General features: G+C 36.3%; 1 long non-coding RNA gene across 1 annotated transcript; it reads right to left on the reverse strand.

Moving 5' to 3' along the window:
- Positions 1-1,947: 1,947 nt before the first annotated feature.
- LOC135422194 (uncharacterized) lies at positions 1,948-4,258 on the reverse strand. Its single transcript, XR_010434367.1, has 3 exons — positions 3,923-4,258; positions 3,358-3,464; positions 1,948-2,662 (listed from the first exon to the last, which is right to left on the reverse strand). It is a non-coding gene; the product is annotated as an uncharacterized LOC135422194 (long non-coding RNA).
- Positions 4,259-7,467: the final 3,209 nt, after the last annotated feature.

The following is a 7,467-nucleotide window of genomic DNA, read 5'->3' on the forward strand; positions in this document are numbered from 1 at the left end:
GGTAGGTGGATAAAGAACTAGTTGGCATTCATGGTGCATGTAGTGTGATTTGGTCCGTTCAATATCTTTGATAGAAAGCAGTAGAAAATATTGAGAAAAATTAAAATATTCACATTGTTAAACTTGTAAACTCAATGAAAGTAGAATCTGCTTTCACACGACACTCATAATTATTTTGAGTCTTCATCATCTGTAGATGAACCCAAAGATGGTGATTCTAAAGTTCTGAAGCACTGAAAGACTTAATATGTTCATCAGACAGCTCATCTGTCCCTTCTAAACAGTAGAATTTAAGGTGGGGATAGGGGTGCAACGATCACTTTTTTATCAGATAGAAATGAGGATAATAGAAATTTCTTTCCAAAGTTTTAGAAATATTTCACTAGTTCCTAAACTAAGGAAGAAACCTCTCTCCTTATGAAAAGCAAGGTTTCTTCAACCACCACTGCCCCATCTTTGAGGTGCCACTGACCAATTCACCTTTGGGTTATTTAAACAAAGCTTGGAAAGTATCAGAAGTCCTTCTCATTTCAGCTCTCACAGGTTTTATGAAATTCAGAATGTCATGAGGGAAGAATGACTTCTCTTGATGTCTTCATGAACCCGAATTCTAGCTGGCAAATCACCCCACAAGTCTGACAACCAACTTGTGAGTCATTCCAGATTGCTCACAGCATTGTCTACCTCCGAGGTTCCCACAGGGCTTATTGCCAGGACAAGCACAATACTCATATTGTAGCACGGTGCACGATGTCAGGGGGCTCCAGTAGCTCCACTTTGGCACTGAGGTGCTATCTGACTGGAGAAGGACATGCATTCCTGAAATTAAAGGCACTGTAACCACAAATTAAACAATTTCACAGACCAGAAAATGAAATGGTCTTAGCATTGATAATTCTGCTAAGTAGGGAACCAAAAAAAGAAATGTATATGATCTTCAGGACTGCTCCAGATTACTGAGTCTTGCTTTAAACAGATGAGCAACAGATGAGGCTTCTTGGATTTCTATTATTATAATTACTAACAGGCAGATGAGGCCTTTCCATGTTTTGTTTTTTTTTTTTCTTGTACACAAATTACAGAAGAACTGAGACAGAATTTCACATACCTGTGAAACATAAATGACAGTAAGATGGACACTGTAAAACTGCACATCCCAGTTCTGAACCATGGCTTGCATTTGCAGGTTCAAGATGATCTCTATTGCATTTAATTGCTATAAACACAGGAAAAAGAACATTCACATTTAATGTCAGCAGAGCCTGTTGAAAACTAGTTTTGGTGCTTCAGTAGTAAGAGTGAACAATCAGACAAAGTGATATGTCAGAATGGTAAAAACTAAAGGGAAAAATGTTCTACTATGAAGTAAGACATTCTTTTTTCCTCCTCTTCCCTCCCAATTTCACCTTTGACTGCACCTGCAGAATTCTGTATCAAGCACAGATGAAAAGAGTGAATGGAATCTCATCCAAATTTATTAATGAAGATAGTTCCCAGATGAATGGTAATATTATCCATCTTTTACAGGCAGGCAGATACAACAGCTTAAATTACTCAGAAAGAGTGGTTTAAAGACTCTTCTGGATTAAAGGTTTATTAGATTATGATATAGACCTGGGTGTAAGTGCCAGCCATTTCACACACGTGAAAAAGCAAATGTTAAAGTGCTTCCATAAATTTGGTAAGCAACTTCCTTTCCTCTGTGTCCAAACAAAAAAGATTCATCATGGAACTCTGAAGACATGAGACATTTGCACCAATATTTTCCCATTTTAAAGAGCTCGTAAGCACACTCCCTATTACATCCTTAATTTGAAGATAAATATTTTTTCCTTGAAAGGAATGGAAGCAGACTGAAATAGAGAATTCCTTCCAAATGTCCAGAACTTTATTTGAAACTTAAATCATCCAAAGACTGTTTCTAGCAGTAGGTAAAACATGAATGACATTTTCTGAATCATCACACCCATTCTAAGATCGAAACCCTACGTGTCTGAACTTCCCAAATCCTCTGCTCATTTAAACTCAGAGCCATAAAGTGTTTACACATATCCAGGACTAGAATATTAATGAAAGGCAATAGCTTTTTTGGTGTTTTTTTAAACAAAGCAAAAAAATTGCTACATGATGAGTTTTGAAAATTCAACCTCTTAAAATCTACAATGTAGAGAAAGCACACACTTCCTAACACCACCGCAGTGTGAGGAGCTCCCAGTACCTGTGCTCTCTTCACAAAAAGGTCTATCCTGGGAGGATATGTTCTGCTGTAACAAACTGCCTAAATTCTTAATCTTGGGGAAACACACAACATAGGTTATATGACACTCAGTCCCACTGCACCCTGCAAGACCTGTGCTAGCACAAAACCATCTCTGTATCACTCCAAACCAGAAACAACAGCGGTCTCCTGTAAGCCCAGGGCAAGAGAGGAAGTACAGAGAGTGGGAGACAACTGCTTTGCCTGGATGCTCTTTCATGTATGGCAGAGGGCCAAACCTGCATATCTTTATGGCATCTCTCCTGGCTGGATACTGTTTGGCTGCTCTGAGCTGCAAGAGGGAAACAGCAGCAGGGTCCAGCCGTGCAGCTCCTCCCTACAGCGGAGTGAGTGTTACTGATGGTTACTGGCCATAACTTCCAGCACGTGAAAAGGGCTTAGGTCCTGCAAAGGCAGACACTGAGTTAAGAACAAGCTGGCTCTTCAATACTGAAGGTAATGAAACATCCAAGGAATTGAAATAAGAATTATTACAGAAGGAAAAAACAATCACACGTTTGCCTTTTCATTACTGTTTCGGTGAGTCCTAAGTGGGGAAAGGAAAGAACAAAGTCACACATCACCATTTTTCCCCGTGTGTTGTGCATAAATCTATGTTGTTTGACCCAAATGTTAATACTGTCCAAACCCTAATATCAGCAAAATGTAAACTATTCATTTAATACCACTGGTAAGTAAAACAAATACAAATTGAAAGCACTTAAAACGTCATCATTTGTTCTCAGTTAAACTTTTGCCAAACAAGCTACTAATACGTGTCCCTTCAGACCTTTTTTCCCCACACCAGGCATTTTGTGGATGGATTCAGATGCATTTGTTTCAAGGCCAACAGGCCAGTTTGGGGGACAGTCTGCCACCCCTCTGCTTTGTGACAGGAAAGTGATGGGAACATGCTTTGGAAGTCTCACTGTGGCTGTCTTCTGTCACCAAGCAATGAAGGGACCTTAACAACATTCAGTAGTTCTGTGACTGCATTTAGATGTGTGCAAGCAAGCCAAACTTTATAGAAGAATGCAATTTAACTGCTGTGCTTATCACTTAAATACAAACATAAATACAACAAGAACAAGAAAACCCACCAGTTGATTCCCAGTGGAGGAATTTTTCTGTAGCTTTATAAATACAAATACACCTGTCTGCTATGCAGACAATAGCACTGTCAAAATCCTTTCAATATCAGATGTACCTGTAAAGAAACAGATATTAATCTGGATTAACTTCATATTGTGGAGAGAATTCCAGATACTTCTAGGTGGCACCATTTTTTCTTTTTTTTTTTTTCCTTTTCCCCCCAGTCTACATGCTTCAAGAAAATAAACTGTAATATCTCAGTTTATTCTTAAACACAGTTTGCCTAGATCTTTTTTAATGTTCTTTGAGGTCCTTAGTTCAAGTTAAACAATAATAATCTCAATCTTTTGAAATTTCATGAATCATGCTGTGACTCTTGGGAAAACTATGTCAGAGAAAGTAATGCCAGTAATTTAAACCTGTAATGTCCAAATGGTGGGCTAGAAGCCACTGTATTAGAACCTGACACACCTAATCCTACTTGCCAAAGCACGTCTGGCTCTGGCAACCACAAAACTCCAACTTCTTAGAAATTAGCTGACATTATCATCACCTTTCTTTCATTTAACTCACCTTCATCAGGTAAATGTCTTTACTTGAACTGTTGTGATTTCTTCTGTATTCACTGGCAAGAAGAAAATAAATATTAAATTGTTGCTTAGACTGATGTTATTTCCTGTGATGTATATTTTTATTCACTATAATTTCTCACACGATCTAATATTTATCAAAAATTCACCAAGAAGTTTTGTTTGAAAACACATAGTCTATAGACAAAGAAGTTTAATTAGCTTCTAGAACACACCACTCAGGTTCTCATAAAATACTTCACTGACTCTAAGCATGCTCAGAACATCAGCATAAGGTTTAGCAAATATTCCAACATTTTATTATGTTTTCATTCCTCAAAACAAAGTTCTTGGGAAAAAAAATAATTCAAAGGATTCAGGAATACTAATGGAGAGCTCACTAGCTCTGAGCAAAAGCAAAACAAAATGTATCCTATTAGCTTGAAAGGCTTTTTTTTATTAGAGACTGTCTCTCATTAGAGGTCTGTAAAGCTGATCAAAATAGGATTTTGTCCCAGTTTTCTGCATGAAAAACAAATTTGTACATGTATTAAATAGAACTAAGGTGTAGCAGCAGAGGTTGAAACTGCTGTATAATCCAACTCTAAACTACAGGAAAAGTAGAAAAAAAAAAAAAAAACAAAACCTCAACCAACAAACCAAAACAAAAACTTGACAGCTGGCCAGAAAAACCTTTAAATTCCAATGCAATACAGATCTAAATATTCACAGCTATGTAAACTGGGGTGTATTGTGCCAGGTATTTTCTCAAGATACAACATGCCTTTTGTGTGTATACTATGTAAAACATGCACAGGTAGTATAGAAGAATATAAAATTCTATATACAGAAAGGTCACTCCCGTATCTTTAAACTAGGATGTTTCAGCTGAGGTGAAAAATAGCAGAATGCAAAGGAAGGGAAAGTCAATGTGAAAAAGGATAAATCCCATGTTACTTTCCTATATAACTATAATGTCTATACAAAAGACACACATTTCCCTTTGACACTACAGATTGCCACAAGCAAAACGACTGGAAAACAACGGGCTTTTAATATGTGTAACATTACAACACAATCCTTTTGACCGCAAAATATGCAGCAAAAATAATTCTAAAAAGACAGCATGCATGTAATCCATTTAAAAATGTTAACAAGGTATAGCACAGTCTTAGTTGTATTTCCAAACTCTGTTATTAAATATGACCAGAAAATAACAGTAAAAATTAACCTAAAGCTTAACGGCTTATGTAAGAATGCTTTAATAAAAAAATGTTACTGAGGTTATTGAACTGTACAATTAAACCCCTCCCACTAAATACTTTTCAGAGTAATTTCCATCTAAAGCTTATTCAGCAAACCAAAATGCCAATGCATTTCTTCAATTTCCACTTCTTTGAACCTGTTAATGTATGAATAAAAAAAGATTTATTTGTGTTATTAGCCACATATAACCCTCTTGTCTAAAAAGTAGCTTTAAATACAAAATTTCTGAGACACACATGAACCTACAAAATATCTAAGAGATCATTTTGATTTTCTTCTGCAAGCTATGTTTGATTTACATCAATTAGATCTTTCACATAAGGTATCATATAACAGGAAGGCTAATAACCCAGAAATAACCTCATTAAAAAAGACAGCATATCGGTCTAAGCAGAATGAACTCTAAGCAGAAAAATTAGTGACCTGGAAAGTAGCAGGAAGAGGTAATAGCAATACAGAGAAAAAATACATTCCCATTAGCTAGTCAAAAGTAGAAATCACCAGCAATAAAGTAAAAATACAATAGAAGCATAAGGAGAACATTTTAAAATATTTTTATCTTTTGAAAATCTGTAACATAAAACATATTTCCCCAAACTGAGATGCTGTCTAAAATTATTTTATTACTATGAATTAGTCTGTGGGGGTTTTTTTCAGATGCTTAAAACAGTCCTTGGCAGAATATTATTAGCAAGTCTAATACATTTATATTAAATTATCAGTGTATGATTCCAGTGTCTATGGATTCATCTATTTTAAGATTAATGGGTAATAATGGCAACTCAAGTTGGATTTACATAGCTACCCCCTGTCTAATGTTAGCTGCTTAGATTCAAAATCTAGCAAATCCTTTAAAAATAATTCTTATTGCAGTATCAAAAATATTTTCAGAAACTATGTTTTAGTTTCAATAAAAAGTCACTTTCTCTAATTTTTTGTGAAATGTTTTGTTAAATATGTAGATCTTCCTACCTAATCCAGTTCAAATTTGTCAGTGTAAATGAGAACAAAAAACACCATTAAACCACAAAGTTTCTCTTTATTTTATTTGGCAAATTATCTGAAGTTTGCTCAAATTTCTAAAGCAAATTAATTCAAATCAAACTAATGGATACTGCACTTAGGAAAGATTTAAGTGGTTTTCTCTGATTTTCAGTTTAACAAGTTTAAGGTCTGATGAGAAGAGGAAAAAAAAACATTATAAATTAAGAAATCTTAATTATAGGCAAATCTCCATTTTTTTAAATTTCATTTTACTTTACTTCATAATTTTTACAGAATCACTAGGCTGGAAAGACCTCTGAGATCATCAAGTCCAACCTAATGCTGGACACCACCATGTCAACTAGACCGTGGCACTGAGTGACACATCCAGTCTCTCCTTAAACACCTCCAGGGACGGTGACTCCACCACCTCTCTGAGCAGCCCATTCCAATGTCTGATCAACCTTTAAGTGAAGAAATTCTTCCCAATGTCCAACCTAAACCTCCCCTGGTGCAGCTTAAGACTATGTCCTTAAGACTATGTTCCTTTAATCCAGGAAAAAATGCTTTTCCACCAAATAACCCCTTTTTAGACACTCATTTGTGGATCAATGATTCTGCTGCACAAAGACTTAATTAAACCATTTGGAATACTTTACTCCCCGTGTCTGTGGACTGGTTTAGGCCATGATTGCTCATTTTTAGTTCACTGACTTCAGAACTACAGTAATCTTATTTCTACTGGGGCCACATTTCCAGCAGCTGCTCCCACCACCAAGGGTAAAGGATTCAGCTGATGTAAGGAGAGCTGTGAAAATCCTGAAAACCTCTCTGAGTTTGTGGAGTCAGGTTTAGTTATATCTAGTCCAGGGCATGAGGGTCTGTAAAAAAAAGGATTTTCCATCCTTTCTCTGCAATATACCTACAAAACAAACACCAGAAGAAAGTAAGGCAAACAATGGACTGTGGGGCAGAAATTTCATCAGCTGAGGAGAAGAAAAAAAACATTGGTGATTTTTATGGCTTTTGCTTTATTTCCTAAAGCCAAACAATTAACTCTCCTGAACATTTTTAGCTGTGATGGTCTTTCCAGTTTTAGATACCTGTGAAAAACCAGAGTGCCACCTTCTACTATAGACTTGTCCAAAACCACTCCCCTTTTGTTTTTGATAACACTGCCTGGCTCTGCTACAAGCCAGATAAGAAACTGGGAATTGATGTTAGATCACTTTTAAGCTTCACTGTTGCCCAGACCTGCTCCTTTCCTTTCCCCAAGAGTGATTTCTTTATCTCACTGTG

The sequence above is a fragment of the Pseudopipra pipra genome, chromosome 14, assembly GCF_036250125.1.
Source record: "Pseudopipra pipra isolate bDixPip1 chromosome 14, bDixPip1.hap1, whole genome shotgun sequence".
NCBI classification, from domain to species: Eukaryota; Metazoa; Chordata; class Aves; order Passeriformes; family Pipridae; genus Pseudopipra; species Pseudopipra pipra.